Genomic DNA, 8,322 nt, shown 5'->3' on the forward strand with positions numbered 1-8,322 from the left:
CACTGTTTTTCTATAAAATTGTTAGGATAGTCTTTTGTCATAATTCTTTTATAATATATTATACTGCATCTTTAGATTTTCATTTAATAATGGTATTTTTATTTTCATATCTCTTAATTATTCTTTTTTTTTTTTTTTTTCACATGAATGTCTCATGTACCTGTAGAACCGTGCTTGCCTTGTAGATAATGACAATTGAGAAGCTGTCAGAACCTGATTGGTCTCAGTATCCCTCTCTTCCCATCTCCTCTGCAGCTTGGAGAGCTGCCCCAGCATGCAGGAGGGGCTCGGAGCCAAGAGTCCAGCTGCCACATGGAGGAGCAGCCCTGCTGGCCCTCGGGGCTGCCCCTCACTGCCCACTGGGCTCTGCCTCTCTGCTGCCTTTGGGTCGGGGCTGCTGCTTCCCTGGAGCCATGGCCATGGCCAGCAGCAGGACCTGGTCTTTTTACTGCTGCTCTATTTTGGCTTCCTCATTGTGCTTCTTGTATTTGGATAATCCGTGAGATCTCATGTACCTTGGTGACAGTGCTGTTGTCCCTACAGTGACATCCCTGTCCCTGCAGGCTGCAGCGGGCACTGTGCAGCCCTGGGTCACAGCTGGCCTCCCTGCTAGCACCAAAATAACAAAAGGGGCTGCTCAGGGCAAATCCAGAAGCCTGGACACCTCTTCCAAATGTGTTATCAGGAATAGAGCCAAGGGGTTGCTCCCTGCTCTTCTGATTTTTTTGGGTTCTTCATGGAGTGAAGGACACGGGCTGAAAGTCCCAGCGTGGTCTGTGAGGAACCAAGGGCTGGGCCAAGAACTCCTTTTGTGGCAGCACATGCCCAAACAGACAACACTGTCCCCTGAAGTGGGGTAGATGGCCAATGCCAGCCTGGAGAGGAATCTGAAGCTTCCAGGAGATGTCAGGGGATCTGCAGGGACAATGTGCTCAGTGGGCAGTGATTAGAACCTCATAAAATGAGTGACCATCCAAAGAAGGGTCTGGTAAATGAAAAGGCAAATCTGAGGAGTCCATGGGCTAAAGGAGGGCTCTGCAATGCCAGAAGAGGTGGTGAAGAGCCAGCAGGCAAAGGCCCATAAGACTGCAGATTAATTGAGGATAACCATTTTGAAGTGCTGTGGGTGAGGTCTGGTGCAGTACTCGCTTGTCCTTTGTGCCCTTCGAGACACCCCATGGCCCTGCCAAGCACTGTCCTGTGCTGCTGACCCATCAGGGCAGATGGAAAGGGGCTCAGCAGCAGAGATTCCCATGGAATTGGGTCTGCTGCCCACCCTGAGCAGCACGGGCAGGGGGGAGACCCCCAGGATCCCAGGGCACAACAGCCCCTGGCTCTGCACAGCAGCACCGCCAGCTGGGGCCCTGCAGGGAGCATGGGGAGGGAAGCAGCAACAGCCAGCCAGGCCATCACAGACACACTGCCCTGGGCAAGGCTCTCTGGGAGCAGGGATGGCCCTGGGGAAGAGTAGGGCAGCATTTCTGGGCCTGCACCGATAGGAAAAGGAGAAAGGGAAAGCTCTTTTTGCAGGCACCTGCTTGGGGCAGGCAGCTCTGTGCCTGGGCCAGGCCTCTTGTGCTGGCCTGGGGAGCGGGGCTGGCCCTGTGGGGCACAGGCACTCTGTGCTGGGGATCTCCCAGGCAAGAGACCAGGGCTCCTGCAGCTTTACGGACCTCCATTTCCTTGCACCACAGCCAGCCTCCTCCTTGCTCACCCCAACCAGCAACTACACATGCATGAGCTGCCTCCTTCCTCCTCCTCTAGAGGGAGAGGAGGAAACACATCTAGAGAGAGAAGGGAAAGAACATAAAAACTCGCAGAGAGATAGACACATAAGGAAGGGAAAGGAAAAGAAAAATTAAAGAAAAAGAAATTCCAACCCCAGACATGATGAATATTTAGTAACTCATCAATTCCCACAAGCAGACCGCTGTGCTGCCAGTCTCCGAGAAACTGCTACCTTGTCTTGGAAAGATGACCCCAGTATTTACTGCTGAGCACCATGTTATGTCCAAGGTGGACTGACCAGAGCTCAAGTGCTCAATCTAGTGTGAGCAGGCTGAAGAGAGCTCTGCAGCCCCAGGGCACGCAGCAGCCCCAGCAAAGGAGTCTAGAGACTGATTTGTTGCAACGCTGGGGCAATGGCAGTGACCCCATGAGCTGGGTCTGCCTCCTAGCCTGCCCAGCACAGTCCTGCAGAGTGCCCCCATGCCCCAGGCACCACAGCCCCCTCTCTCTGCAGAGCAGCACCTCTGGCTGTCATGTCAGAGATTTCAACTTTGGCCTAAAGTCATCCTCCACAGCTGCTTTCAGTTTTCTACACAGAGTCAGCCAGTGCCTCCGTGATCCCTGGGGGAAACTGAAGCATGCATGAGGGCCTGGGAAAAGTTAGCTTGAATCCATAGGAGCCATTCTGGAACCAAAACGTAAGAGCAAGAAGCTCACTTTTGTGGTGGTGCAGAGCTACTGGGCACATTGTGCAAGGTGCTCCTAGACATGTTTGTGTCCTCTTCCATTTTGCCTTAGGTGACACTTCTGTTTTAGGAATGGAGTAGCCAACAGAGGTGAGACAGACACTCTGAGATCATGAAAGCCATCAGAAAGCTGATCCCAACAAGATTACTGCTATGGGCAGGTCAGCTAAACCCTGGCTAGGAGCAATGTGAGATTTAGGGGAGGGAAGAGGACCTAGGGCAGCAGAAATTAATGATTTTGAAGAGGAAAAGAGTTCAGGTAATGTTAATGCTGCTCTAACACTAACTTCAAAAATTCATGTGAGGCCCTTCCCATGTCTCAGCCAGTAACCTTAATCCCTAAACCTAAATGCTACTCCACACCCTGAGAGGAATACACTACTCTAATGCCAGACCTCAAAGTATCCCTTGAAGCCAAAACTCAGCCCATAGCCTCTTTCCCTTACGCTTTCTCTCATGCTTACCTTGATCCCTGCCCTTAATACTAGCATTGAAATGCTCTGTTTAACCCTGGACATCTTCTTAACAGACCTAAACAAAACCCTAAACCACAAAGCTTGTCCATACCCTAACCACAGATGTCACACCTTAAACAGAACATCAAACACTTCCACTAAATTTTCCTTAATCTCTAACTCAGAAAGGTAAACCCTAGTCCCTAATCCTATACATGAACAACTAACACCCAAAGCCCCTGTTCCTGTGCATTAACCTCCTCATCTGCAACCCCTCTCCTAACACTTAACTTTATGCACTTGGCCCTTTGGGGCAGGGCAGAAATTTGAGATTGCTGTGCAGACACATGGCATTCAAAGATGAATGTGAGGGGCCATGGATCTGATCAGCTTGTGGGCCACAAGGAGGAGATGAGTGGGAATGCTCTGATCAGCTCAGCTCTGCCTCAGGATCTCCTGCCCCAGCAGGAGGAATGTGACTGGGGCAGTGACTGTGAGGTCACTTCTGTCTCTGCAGTTCACAGGGCAGCAGCAGGAACGTGTCACGGAAAGAGACTGTGAGGTCACTTCTATCTTAGGTAGCTGACAGGTCACCCTTGACTTCTCCCTGGGATCTGCACTTTTTGGCTGACATCTGCCAGTGGCCCGGGTAGGCCAGCAGAAGGCACCTGGTTGGCATGCTGACTGTGGGATCCCCTCTGCCTACATACCCAGGAGGACCTAGGCAGAAAGAAGGCCCAGACATGGGTTGTCTGTCCCTTCTGCTTGAGTCCATGACTGGACAGCAGGAGGCACATGGCTTGGGTGTGTCTAGCCAAGAAGTGCAAGGCCAGCAGCAGGCCCATGGCTTGGAAGATGCTGGTGAGGTGACTTCTGTCTGGTGGGCTGACAGACCACAAGAAGGCTGATGGGTTGGGATGCCTACTTCAGGAGTGGTTTCCACCCTGATGGAGCTTTGTTTGGTAGTAGGAAAGAGCAGGAGAGAAAAACTTCCACAAAGTGTACCTTGGAAGTTATGCGTTAGCCACGAGGAGGAAGAAATGTCCCTCAAAGGGTCGTGCTGTGGTGCCAGAGGTCACCCTCTGATCAGACCCTGGCTTTGTGTTTCAAGGAACAGCTGGTGAGGGTTGACGAAACATGGGTGAAAGCAAGGGCTGAAAGCAAGGTGGTGAACAGGGATGGGTGTCTGCAGACTTCAAGGAAATAGGTCAAAGTGTGGGATAGCATAGGAAAGCCTGCAGAGGAGAAGGCAGAGGGTGCTGGTAAGAAGGGAAGGACCCAACAGCCCTGAGGTTTTTGTCCCCTTGGCTAGAGCTTATGAGGAGATATGTTATATGCATTGCGATGGGGCCTCATTGATTCCTTTCAACCCTGTCCAGCAGCTCGGAGGTGGCATACCACTGTTCTTCTCGTGGCATCACACTGCCCACTGCGTCCCACAGACCCCCAGGAAGAGCCTTGAGCCAGACGTGGGGGTGCAGGATCTCCCCTCCCAGTGGCTGGGGTCAGGCCTTGGCCCTTCTGCTTCACCAAAACCAACCAAGACTTTTCTCAGCACAGCGCTTTGCCTGTCTGTAGTCATGGCCTCCAATTATCTGCCTTAATGCATCCCTGGGGAGGCTTTGTTAGTTAGGGCCCTCAGTGGGGCATTAATACTCCAAGTCAATTCAACTTTTCCTCCTGACTTTACTTGCTCAAGCGGTTACATCATTCTCCTCTCAGTACCTGAGCTTCATAGACTCAGCACCAAAATACACCACGGAACTCATTAAAATGCAGAAACTCCTCTAACGTCTCTTCCACAGTTTTCTTCAAGTCTTCACAGCTTGTACAGCTAATTGCAGAGCTTGCATGATGTAGTTAAGGAAGATTTCAAAAAGCATCTAATACAAATCTTTTCTTGTTTTAAAGGCTGAATTTTGCTGCATTTCAGTTTTGAGCATCGTTCTCCTATTGCTATTGATCCAGGGTGACTTCTTTGGAGACCTTTATCGGGAGGAAAAGCAGAGTCTGGAGGTCTGACACCTCCACTGCCAGCAGTGGTCTTTGTCCCTGTAACTGCAGCCCAGCCCAGCACATGAAACCCTTTCTAAGATAAGTCCTGGGTTCCTTGGGAAAATTAAAATAAAATAAAATAAAATAAAATAAAATAAAATAAAATAAAATGAAATAAAATAAAAGTTGAAATGACCATTGGAACCTGAGAAATTCAGCTTGAATCTTAGTAGACACCTGGACATCCATGGTCTATCTTGGGTCTTCTGTGGAAAACTCAGGATGAAAGTAAAGAAAATATATCTTCAAGTGGCTGTAGCTGTACCCATGAGCTTAGCCTCTTTTGGGAAATTGTCCCCTTCCAGCCACAGAAAACTAAACTGAGTAATGTGAAAAGACCTGTCCGGTCGATAGAGTAGGGCAAAGTCATACTTCCTGTGCTATAGATGCAGAAGGCAAAAAGAATTGCATTATGTCTTACACTACTCTGGGACATGTAAGCCAGGTCATGCAACTTTACCTTAGTACTGACAAGTCCATCACTAAACCATGCTACTAAGTTCTACATCTACACATTGGCTCTCCAGTCAATGAACCAGCTCATGGATGGGAATCAGGGAGTCTCGGTTAGTGCGATGCTGCCTCAGGTGTGCCAGCGTGGTAGCCATTGGCACGTGCTGTTCTTCAACCCTCAGCAAACCCCCAACAGAAGGATTCTGTGGCAGGCCAAGCAAGGTAGACAACTGTTTAATGTCCTCCATCTCCAAGGCAGCTATGCCAAAGCCCCACCGGTGCCCTCTTGGAACTTCGAAGTACCCTCTCCTGAAGTAGTCTATGCTGAGGACGCACATAGCCTCCAGGCCAGTCCCAACGGGGTGCTTTCACCATTCCTTCCCAGTTAGACTCACTTCAGGCTCCAATACAGTTAACTCTTGGGATCCCCCGTCACTCCAGAAATACAGGTGGGCTCTACCTCTTTATAGCTTGACAGCATTAGGGTACACTGTGCACCGGTGTCCAGTAGAGCCTGATACATTTGGGGGTCTGATGTGCCAGGCCATTAAATACACACAGTCCAGTAAACCCGATTGTCCCTTTCCTCCCTGCCTCCCCCTGGCTGGAAGCAGGACCCCTCTAGTCCTGCTCATAGTATTCATTACTGTGTCTGGTGGATGGCCCACTGGAAACACATCCCACCATAGCACTGTCATCCCACAGGACAGGGGAGAGGGAGCTGACAGCCAAGGGATGCAATTCGGTGCAGGAGGTGGGGCTCAGCAGAGACAAACAGTCAAGGCAGTGGGGTGGGGGAGGCCAGGAGAAGCATCTCAATCAGTGGTGCTGCTTGTGAGGACACGTTTGTGCCAGCAGCCTGAGTGGGCAGCAGCTGTGCGCAGGCGAGGGGAGGCCAGGAAGCGCAAGCCAAGAGCGCTCCTGCCAGCAGAGACAAGGCCGGGGCCAAGGGCAGGGGAAGAGGCAGGCCCAGGGCAAGGGGCTGCAAGGGCCATGCTGAGCTCCCTGTCCCTGCAGCAGCTGCACTGGCCCTCAGTAGATGTGCTGGCCGGCACGCACGGGGAGGTCCTGGTGTGCATCAGAGAGCAGCAAGGAGGGTGCTGGAGAGGGCCGGGGCGAGGTGGGTGGCAGAGCCCCATGCAGGGGCTGGCTGGGGGTCCCCTCTGCTGCAGCCACCACACGGAGTGTGGCAGGAGGAGGGCAGGCAGGGCTTGTGGCCGCCTTGCTGCGGATGAGCCCTGAGCTGGGAGGCAAAGCTTTTCCTGCTCTGCAGGCCGAACAGCTCCTGCTTCGCCCCACACCCCGTGGCTTTGCCCTCTCCCTGCACACCACAGGGCAGAGCCTGGTCCTGGGCTCTTCCTGACATCCCTGCAGGTCCTGGCAGTCTGTGGTGAGGTGCCCCTCAGCCTTCCCTCCTGTGCTGCCAGGGCGCACAGCTGCCTTATTCCCAGCTCACTGCCCACCAAGAACATCCGACAGGGCTGCTTCCCAAGCTGGGCCTTGCCCAGGGTCAGTCCCCTGCAGGAGCAGAAACTGGCCCTTGTCCTGGTGGCGTTTCATGGCCTTCCTCTCAGTATATTCTCTTCTCATCCTTGAACTCTTTTGCTGAATACAGAGGTCTAGGAGAACTTTTTGGTACAGACTAATACAGAGAAAACATTGAGTCCCTCAACCCCATCTCTGTCTTCTGCTATGAAGTGGCTACGGGACATGGGTTCACTATCAGATCTTTTCCTCTGACAATCTCAGCAGTGCCCAGTGACAGGACAAGACATGGGAATTCCACACAGGAAAACACTTTTACTGTGAGCAATACCAAGCACTGGATCATGTTTCCCCAGAAGTGGGCAAGTCCCCATCACTGGAGATACCCAAAGCCCAACTGGAAATGGGCCTGGGCTGCCTTGTTTATGTGTCCATGCTTGGCTAGTGGGGAAGGGCTAGATGGGCTTTGCAGGTACCCTCCAGTCTCAATAAATCTGTCACTCTGCAGTGCCTGGCAGTGTTTCTGAGAACTTCTCTGCAGTATCTCCAAACTGGCTGGACACCAGGTGCTCATGGGCCAGAGGATCTTTTGAGGATGAACTCATTCATGATGTAACCCTGAGGACAACGTGGAGCAGGGATTACAAATGTCAGCAATACCTCAACCCACAGCAGTGTTTCCTCCCCCTACCTCCCTCTACTGACCCTTCTTTCCTTCAGGATTAGAGTCAGAAGGGACCTCTGGAGGTTTCCAGTGCCAAGATCTGCTCTGAGCAGGGAGAACTTTCACATCAGATCAGGCTGCTTCCTCAATGCTTCCTCCACCTCACTTTTGAAAGCCATACTTCTAGGGGCGCTAGCTGGAAGGCCAGTTCTGATTCAGTGGTGCTACAAGACAACAGTATGGAAGAGAGGGGTGACCAGCACCAAAACGACCATGTTCTGCTGCTGCCAGTGTTCATGGGTCCAAGAAAGTGGCGACCCTAACTCAAAGGCTGCAGGGAGGGAGTGCCTGCCAGGGCAGAAAAAGGCAGCCCCAAAGGACACCAGGGCTCTTCCACCACGTTGCAGCAGGGATCTTCATCCCACAACCACTGCTGTACCTGAGAAGAATTTAAGAGAAATGAGATCCACAGAAATAGACTACCTGCTGATTCCTTTATTTAGTTAGTTACAAAGAGCTTAGCAGCACCTCTACATGAGGCCTTTGGGTTAGAAGAAAAGGTAGAAGAAGTTAGAGGAAGAAAAATATCTTAATTTTATAAAATAAAATTATAAAAAAATATTTAACATATTGGAATAAAATTGAAAAGGATGAACAATTTTTGAAATATATGAACAAAGATGTTTCTGCTTTATCCAGGTATATTTCAGGGAATAACATGCAGAAGATGGGTTCC

Source organism: Cygnus atratus, chromosome 34 (assembly GCF_013377495.2).
Source record: "Cygnus atratus isolate AKBS03 ecotype Queensland, Australia chromosome 34, CAtr_DNAZoo_HiC_assembly, whole genome shotgun sequence".
NCBI lineage: Eukaryota > Metazoa > Chordata > Aves > Anseriformes > Anatidae > Cygnus > Cygnus atratus.